The 9,623-nt window shown below is 37.2% G+C and overlaps 1 pseudogene; it reads right to left on the reverse strand.

Annotated features, from left to right (window-relative positions):
- Positions 1-5,761: 5,761 nt before the first annotated feature.
- On the reverse strand, positions 5,762-5,880 carry LOC120613287 (uncharacterized; annotated as a pseudogene).
- Positions 5,881-9,623: the final 3,743 nt, after the last annotated feature.

The following is a 9,623-nucleotide window of genomic DNA, read 5'->3' on the forward strand; positions in this document are numbered from 1 at the left end:
CTGCTAGGAGGGGAAAGATCTGAAACAGGTTGGCCCCACAACCATGTGGAGCGGTTGAGAATTGGGAGGGTTATCTTAGCTGCAGAGAGCTCTCCACAACAGGCTCCCTAGTCCAGGGTTCCAGTGCCAGGAAGAGAAGTTCCCACACCTCTGGCTGTGAAAACCAATAGAGATCGTCACTGAATGAGACAGAAGGCTGCAGGAGTCACAAACGTTCCTCTTAAAGGGCCCATGTGTGGACTTACTCAGTGATGGACTCTCTCTGAGATCCAGTGCTGGGGAAGCTGCTCAAGGAGTGCTAAGGACATACAAGAAGGAACTGAATGATCTGACTTCAGGGCGAGGAATGAAGGAATGGCTTTCTTCCAGACAGAAATGCTGGCAGAAGCCATTGTTCCTTTGTTGAGCCCTTCTCTCTCCAGTGGCTGAATGCAGGCAGCCACCATATATGAGTCTCCATCAACCTGGCTAACACTGGTTGCCTTGCGAAGATGATTCCCTGAGACCTTGACCCACCCAAATTGTGAGCCCATCCAAGCCACATCCAGGGTTTTTCCTCCCCCCCCATACAAGCCAGCCTGTGGCTGATTCTTGGCTCATAAGGTAGGACTTTCCTGAAATCTCTCAAAGGTTTACATAAAACTCAAACAAGCAGCATCTGGTTCCGGCATGACCTGACCTCCTGCGGAGTAGCCCCAAGGCCGGCACTATTGGAAGTCGGTTTCAGTTCACAACTTAGCCTCTCTGGAGTCAGCCATCTATGGATTGCTTAGTGACTCTTGCCAGGTGGCTCTGAGTAGGATACAGGCTGCTATGGAGCTTAGTCTTTATCTGGGACCCACCCAGGAGGCCCTTGGGATGACATGCCCAGTGGCTGGGCTTTGACTGGAGTCTGAGCACCACCCAGAGTTGCATCTGAAAAGGATATACTCAAAGAGCATATTGGACAGGCACCAGAACCTTGCTAAAGTGAATCCTACTCCATAGGTTCTGTCCTTCACTGGCTAGTCCTTGCGACCAATCAGCCAGCAGGTCAATCCCTCCCACTGATGAGCAAAGAGCAACCAAAGCTCAATGACAACAGAAAAGCACATACGACCAGTACAAGGGACGCACCTTGGGCTCCCAACTCAAGTAACCAGGGCAGATTGCGCCACTGGGGCCAAAAGGACACTTACTTCATAAAGCCATTCTACTAAGATTGGGAAATTTAGGAGCCCTACCTAATACATAGAAACAGAAACAAGGAGGCAGCCAAAATGGGGAGACAAGAAACATATCCCAAATGAAACAAGAACAAAGCTCCAGAAAAAGATTTAAGCAAAATGGAGACAAGCAACATACTAAATGTGGAATTCACAACACTGGTTATAAGAATGTTCAATGAACTTAGGAGAAGAGTAGATGAACTTAGTGAGAACTACAACAAAGAGATAGAAAACATAAAAATGGAAATTGAAAACATAAAAAAAACAACTAATCAGAAATAAAGACTGCAATAACTGAAATAAAGAATACATTAGAGGGAATCAACAGATGAGATGAAGCAGAAGATTGATCAGTGATTTAGATGATAAGGAAGCAGAAAATACCCAATCAGAATAGCAACAAGAAAAAAGATTCCAAAAGAATGAGAAGAGTTTAAGGGGCCTCTGAGAGAATATCAAGCATAACAACCTTTGCATCTTAGGGGTACCAGAAGGAGAAGAGAGAGAGTAAGGAATTGAAAACCTATTTCAAAAAATAATGACTAAAAACTTCCCTAAGCTGGTGAAGGTAATAGACATACAATTCCAGGAAGCTCAGAGAGTCCCAAACAAGATGAACCCAAAGAGGCCCACACTAAGACACATCATAATTAAAATGCCAAAAGGTAAAGACAAAGAGAGAATCTTAAAAGCAGCAAGAGAAAAGTAATTAGTTACCTATAAGGGAGCTCTCAGCTGATTTCTCAACAGAAACTTTGCAGGCCGCAAGAGATTGGCATGAAATAGTCAAAGAGATGAAAAGCAAAAACCTACAATCAAGATTATTCTACCCAGAAAATGTATCCTTTAGAATTAAAGAACAGATAAAGAACTTCCCAGATAGGAAAAGCTAAAGGAGTTCATCAAGACCAAGCCAGTATTATGGGAAATGTTAGAGGGACTTCTTTAAGAAAAAGAAAGCTATGTATATCAAAAATATGAATAATAAATGTCAATAACTACATATCTATCAACAATTACTTCAAATGAGAAAGGATTAAATGTTCCAGTCAAAAGATAGGGTGACTGAATGGATAAGAAAACAAGACCCTTACATAGGCTGCTTGTAAGGGACTCACTTTAAATTAAAAGACACACACAGATGAAAGTAAAAGGATGGAAAGACATTTCATAAAAATAGAAATGAGTGTTCACTGTCCCTAGTTAGATTTCTTTCACACAATGCAATATATACACGCCGTACTGTTAAATTGTACACCTGAAACTTACTGGATTTTGTTAACCAATGTCACCATAATAAAAATTAAAAAAATAAAAATAAACAAAACTGGATCCAAGCAGCCAGCAATGAGAGGCTTAGGAAGAACTCTGAAGGCTTTCAAAGTCCTAAGAGGGCTAAGGTTTAAAGCCGAGCTTTAATCTGGGAAGGAGAATTGGAAAACTAATCCTGAAGCCCAAACTGAACTGTGGTGAACAAACAAGGCCTATTTGTTGAGGGTTAGGAGAAGCACAGTGAAGCAGAAAGAAACAAACTCTGAAATCAAAGTCTACATCCAAACTCTGGCTCTTTAACCCAATAGCTATGTGACAGTGGGCGAGTTGCAGAATCCTCTTGGTGCTATCAGTTATCTCACCTGGAAAACGTGAAGATCACACCTACCTTGCAGATTTTGTGTAGGAATATAAAATGTTCATAAGCACCTAAGGAAACACGCAAGACAAATTATTAAATTTAAATTTTAATTAAATATGAAATTATTAAAATAATATGAAATTAATAAAAAAATGGAAATTAAAAAAAATCTGGGATAGCAATACTTCTACCAGACAAATAGACTGTAAAACAAAAGCTATACCAAGAGACTCACTTCTAGATATTTATCCGAAGTAATCCCACTTCTGGATATTTATCTGAAGAAACCCAAAATACTACTTTGATGGAACATGTGCATTTATATGTTCATTACAACATTAATTACAATTGCCAAGATATGAAGGTGACCTGGGATTCCACCAATAGATTAACAGATAAAAAAGAGGTGGTACATATATACAATGGAATATTACTCAGCTGTAAATAATAAATAAAAAAGAATGAAATTTTGCCACCTGCAGCAACATGGAGTGACCTCAAATGCATTGTGCTGAGTGGAGTAAGTCAGACAGGGAAAGACAAATGCCATATGATTTCATTTACATGTGGAATCCATGGAACAAAATAAACAAACAGAACAAAAACAAACTCATGGATACAGAGAACATTTTGAGGTTTGTCAGATGGGAGCAGGATTGGACGAGTTGGTGAAAGAGGAGAAGGGATTTCAAAGTACAGATTTGTAGTTATAAATAGTCAGGGGGATGTAAAGTATAATATAAGGAATATAGTCAATGATATTGTAATAATTATGTATGGTGCCAGTTGCATACTAGATTTATCAGAGTGATCACTTCATAATTATTTTAAATATCTAAGCACTATGTTGTACACCTGAAAATAATATAGTGTTGTATACTGACCATAATTGAAAAATAAATAAATAAATACATATAAAGAAACTTCAAAAAATATTTTTATGACATAATCGTAATGGAAATAATATATACAGAAAAGGAAAAAAAGACTCTGAAAAGACAAAGTACAGACTGCGAAGAACATATTTGTAAACCTCATACATGACAAAGAACTAGTATCTAGAATGTGTAAGGAACACTCAAAACTCAACATAATGTATCGCTACAATAAAAACACACTCAATAGTAAAAAAAGTAAAAAAATCCAATTAAAAAATATACGCATGGCCAATAAACACACGAAAAGATTGTCGACATCATTTCTCATCATGAACATACAAATTTAAACCACAAATGTTAGCCATTGTGACAGATGTGTCGTAATAAACAATATTATAATAGTTTAAGGTGTACAGCACAGTGATTACACACTTATATAACTTATGAAGTGATCACCCCCATAAATCCAGTACCCATTTGACACCATACATAGTTATTACAATACTGTGAACTATATTTCCCATGCTACACTCTACATCCCCACCAATCTGTACCTTTTAATCCCACCCCCACTTCACCCATTCTCCCAACCCCGCTCCAATCTGGTAACCATCAAAATGCTCTCTGTATCTGAGCTTATTTCTGTTTTGTTTCTTTATTTATCATGTTCTCTAGATTTCACATAGAAGTGAAGTCATATGAGATTTGTCATTTTCTGACTTACTCCACTCAGCGCAATACCCTCTAGGTCCATTCATGTTGCTACACATAGCAAATTTTCATTATTTTTTATGATTGAGTAATATTCCACTGTATATATGTACCACCTCTTCTTTATCCATTCATCCATTGATGGACATGCAGATAGACTCTATATCTTGGTTATTGTTAATAATGATGCAATGAACATATGAACGGATATGTCTTTTCAAATTAGTGGAATTACTGGGTCCTCTTTGTCTCTTGTTATAGTCTATTTTGTCTCCTATAAATATTGCTTCCTCAGGTTTTTCTTTGTTTCCATTTTCACGAAATATCTTTTCAATCCCTTTACTTTCAGTCTTTGTGTGTCTTTCAATCTAAAGTGAGTCTCTTGTTGGCAGCAAATGTAAGGATCTTGTTTTCTTATCTATTCAGCCATCCTATCTTCTGATTGGAGCATTTAATCCATTTACATTTAAAGTAATTGTTGAAAGATATGTAGTTATTGACATTTTATTATTCATTTTTAAATCTATTTTTCTTTCTTCTTACAGAAGTCTCTAACATTTCTTGTAATACTATTTTGATGTTGATGAACTCCTTTAGCATTTCTTGTCTGGGAAGCTCTTTATCTGCCCTTTGATTCTAAATGATATTTTTTCTAGGTAGAATAATCTTGATTGTAGGTACTTGCTTTTCATCACTTTGAATATTTCATTCCAATTTCTTGTGACCTGCAAAGTTTCTGTTGAGAAATCAGCTCAGTCTTATGGGAGTTCCCTAGTTTAACTAATGCTTTTCTCTTGCTGCTTTTAAGATTCTCTCTTTGTCTTTAACCTTTGGCATTTTAATTATGCTATGTCTTGATGTGGGCCTCTTTAGGCTCATCTTGTTTGGGACTCTATGAACTTCCTGGGGTTGTATGTCTGTTTCCTTCACCAGGTTAAGAACATTTTCCATCTTTATTTCTTGAAGTAGGTTTTCATTTTCTTGCTCTCTCTCTTCACCTTCTGGTACCCCTATGATGTGAATGTTGATACACTAGATGTCCCAAAGGCCTCTTGAACTTTTCTTATTTTGGAGGGGATTGATTCTTTGTTCTGCTTATCGTTCTGATTGGGTGTTTTCTGCTACCTTATATTCCAAATCCCTGATTCACTTCTCTGCTTTATCTAATCTATTATTGATTCCTTCTAATGTATTCTTTATTTCAGTTATTGTAGTCTTCATTTCTGACTTTTCTTAATGTTTTCAATCTCCATTTTTATGTTTCCTATTTCTTTTTTGAAGTTCTCCTTTAGATCATTAAGCATTCTCTTTTTTTCTTTTTTTCTTTTTTTTGCCTACAGCACCCGGTATTTCTAGGTGGTCTCCCATCCAAGTACTAATCAGGCCCGACCCTACTTAGCTTCCAAGATCAGACGAGATCAGGCGTGTTCAGGGTGGCATGGCCGTAAACTATTAAGCATTCTTATAACCAGTGTTTGGAACTCTCCACCTGGTAGATTGCTTGTCTTCATTTTTTTGAGGTCTGTTTCTGGAACTTTGTTCTGTTCTTTCTTTTTGGACAAGTTTCTTTGTCTATTCATTTTGGCTGACTTCCTGTGTTTGTTCCTATGCATTAGGTACAGCTGCGATATCTCCCAGTCTTGGTAGAGTGGCCTTATGTAGCAGGTGTCCTGTGGGGCCCAGTGGGGCATTCTCTCTGGTTACCTGAGCCAGGTGCTCCAGGTGCGTTCTTTGTATGGCTTGAGTGTGCATTCCTGTTGTAGATGAGCTTTAGCTGCTGTTTGTATGTCCGTGAGAGGGATTGACCCTCAGGCTAATTATTTGTGAGGATTGACTGGTGAGTACATTTGAAGAGGTATTATGCAGGGGCTGACCCTACTGAGCAGGTTTTGCGTTAGCATGGCTCTGGTGCCTGTCCAGTCTGCCCTCTGGGTGTATCATTTGTGAGGTGGTTGGGTGATGCTGTGATGTGATCTGAAGCTGGCCACTGGTGTGTTGGTTCTGGTGCCTCCTTGGAGGGGCTCTGGTGTAGGTCAAGTTCAGCCCCTGACTGTGCCCTGCCTGGGGCTACTTGGTAAGAGCTAAAAAGTGATCTTCAGAGAGTTGCCCCTTATGTTGGGTTTGGAGGTGCCTCGGAGAGTCTAAGCAACAACTCGTGGATAGCTGCTGCTAATGCTAGACTTGGGGCTGCTTATCAAGAAGTACAGGGCATTCTGAGGCTAGATGTTGCTTGTTCAGAGTTTGTGAACCTTTGAGAGATTTTAGAAAAGTCCACAGCACAAGACAAAATAGGCTATTTGCAAAATAGGCTACTGGAGTGGCTTTGGTGGGCCTGCAAGTTGGGTGGGGTAGAGTCTAAGGAATCATTATGGCAGCTGCCTGTGTCTGCAAGCTGAATGTGGGGAGGGCTCACAAAGGAACAATGGTTACTACAATTACTTCTAATTTAAAAGTCCATTGGGCTTATAATTGAAAGAGTGTTGCAGTCACATATTAATTATGGGATAATTTATATTTTTATGATACTAATATTTTAAGATACTTAAATATTTCCTTCCATATTTGTAGCCTTAATGTCAGGACCTGTAGTACATATATCAGCAAAGAAGAGAAAAACAAAAAAGCTGGAAAGGTTGAACTATAAGATCAAAATTTGTTCCATTTGCTGATATGAAAGACTTATTTGGGAATCTATTTTACATATGATGCAAAATTAGATTTACATTTAAGATGCTTAGCATGTCATTGGAGTAGGTGGAAGTCTTGTTTTGTCTTTTTTTCACCTGTGAGTTGTAGCAAGGCAGGGCTGCATGGTGATACAGATCTTTGGGCTATGATATCTGCTTGTTTAAGCTTTGCCTTTACAGTGTATACAGAAGGTTTTCTCTTCAGTACTAATAAAAGTGACATCTATATGTCATAAGAAGGGTTAATTCAAAGTAGAAAAACTTTCATTTGTCACCACTTAAGCAAATACCCTCTAGATGTTTAAATTAAATTTCTTTAATGGAATTCACTCAAAATAGTTTGCATTTAAAATACACACTAAGAAATTGATAGATATGTACATTTTTATTCAATTTTTTTCATTATTTGCAGTATAAGCATTATAAGCACTATTTTTCTGAATTTGAAAACTTGGAGAACTAATTCTGGATGTTAGAACAGTTTATTAGAGTTTATACGTTTGAGTTGGAAAGGAAATCTAACTCTGTATATGCCTTCATTTTGCAGATGGGTGGTGTGAATGCCTAAGTTTCCTTAGATGCACAGATTGAATTAGAATTTAGTTCTACCTATGCCCAGTGCAGTGCACTTTGCAGGGCTTCATATTTTTGTTATCCATCAGTGCTTTACTAAATCAGACCCCTTTTCTCTTATACCCTCTCTCCTCCAATAAATAGAAGCCTTGTTGAGTGCCTCTTCATCTAGTTTTTATCTGTATTTTAGTTTTCTTACATGTATATATTTTTATTCTGTGTGGATTTCTTCCTATGCCACATCATTCTATTAATCATTGTACCCTTAAATTTTTTCATATGACAATGGAAGCTGGAAAAATTCCTTCCAAAAATATATTTAAAACCAGGTACATATTTTTTTGTGGCTGTGCTTTGAGGCAACAAAATTGGAGATGAAACCTTCGTAGCCAAGTGGAGGAAAGACTGATGCTTTGACAACTCCACCAAAAAGTTTTCCAAACAAAACTTTTTAAACGTTTTTGATTATTATGCTTCTCGAATATGAAAAACTGTCTCCTGGACCCATTTTACTTAGAAGTAAAAGCAGTGTAATCAATATTTGAGAATTTTCAAGCTCCTGTGAACTACAGCTCCTATTTAGAAAGCATGAGCCAGGGTTGGAGAAATTAAATTAAATTGCTCTGCTATTTAGTTTCCTTACAATACCATCTAAACAACCTAAGCTTAAATTCTTTTAGGAGGCCTTCTTTTTCCCTAGTCAATTGTAATTAGGGTTGATTGACTGCCAAAGACTAAAAGAACAGTGACTTTTCTGCAATTCTCAAAAGTGCTGTAAATATTAGAAAGCCAGCCCCAGTTGGCAGCAACATGAACACAGGTGATCTAGAAAAGATTAATATGTGAACTGGTCTGAATTAAATAAAAAAACTTAAACTCCTGTGTGTTCACCATCAAGGTAAATATGGTGTTTTTACTCACTAGTACCAATGATGGAGGTTTAATAAATGAAAAAGGAGTTCATCAGTGACCTGAATATACATGTTTCTTAGCATACCATATTTGTGTATTTTCACATATGAATGTTCATTTTAGCTTCTGAGAATGTAGTTTTTTAATAGTAGCATGTTCATAAATGTCTGTTATAGCAATAGGATTTATTAAAAAGGCTTTAGTAGCCCCACAAAGTCTGTTTTTATCTGCTTTCTGTGAGAATTCCACAATGATATTTTGGTAGATTAATGGTCATCATTGTCTTATGAAGAAACACTCAGCATTCTTAACAGTCTGATATCTATGTGCCATTTTAGGGATTCTTTCGAGTTGCATTATGCCATATTATTTTACTTTATTTTTTACTTTATTTTTCCTGAACAGAGTTCTGCAAAATATGTGATATCAGATCAACCATAGTGCAGAAAAATTCATAAATCAAATTATGTGGATATTAGGCATCTCTTACTGGAACAAGACTTATTTCAATTCATCATCTATGAGCTCCATGTGTGCCAATTCATCACTATAGCAATCTTGTCAGTTTGTACCTTCGTAAATAATTATTTCTACATCCAGTCTTCTAAGGGGCTTGGCAGGGTATCTTGCCAGCTGGTCCACATTAATGAAAAAACAAACTGCTTATGATCTATGGCTATGGTTCATTCTCAGCTGAGTGATATCACACTTATATGCAGTGATTATATTGTTTGAAACTGCATTTTCACATGGAAGTATTTTCTGCACACTTTGTAGAAAACTATTTTTACTTTGTCAGGAATGACTAGCAGATTGCCAACCTAACAATTGAAGAAACAATAGGTTATTTATGTCTGTGGCCACACTAATAGAAATAGATGGTTTGTCAGAATCATCATCTCTGGGTCGTTTTATGCCTTGTGACTAATATTTATGTGTATGTTAGAATTGGAATATCATAGCCAGATGCCAAGAAAGAAATCATTATATTCATTCAGCTGGGCAAATTGTTCTCTATCCA

Source organism: Pteropus medius, unplaced genomic scaffold, assembly GCF_902729225.1.
Source record: "Pteropus medius unplaced genomic scaffold, Ma_sr-lr_union100, whole genome shotgun sequence".
Lineage (NCBI taxonomy): Eukaryota > Metazoa > Chordata > Mammalia > Chiroptera > Pteropodidae > Pteropus > Pteropus medius.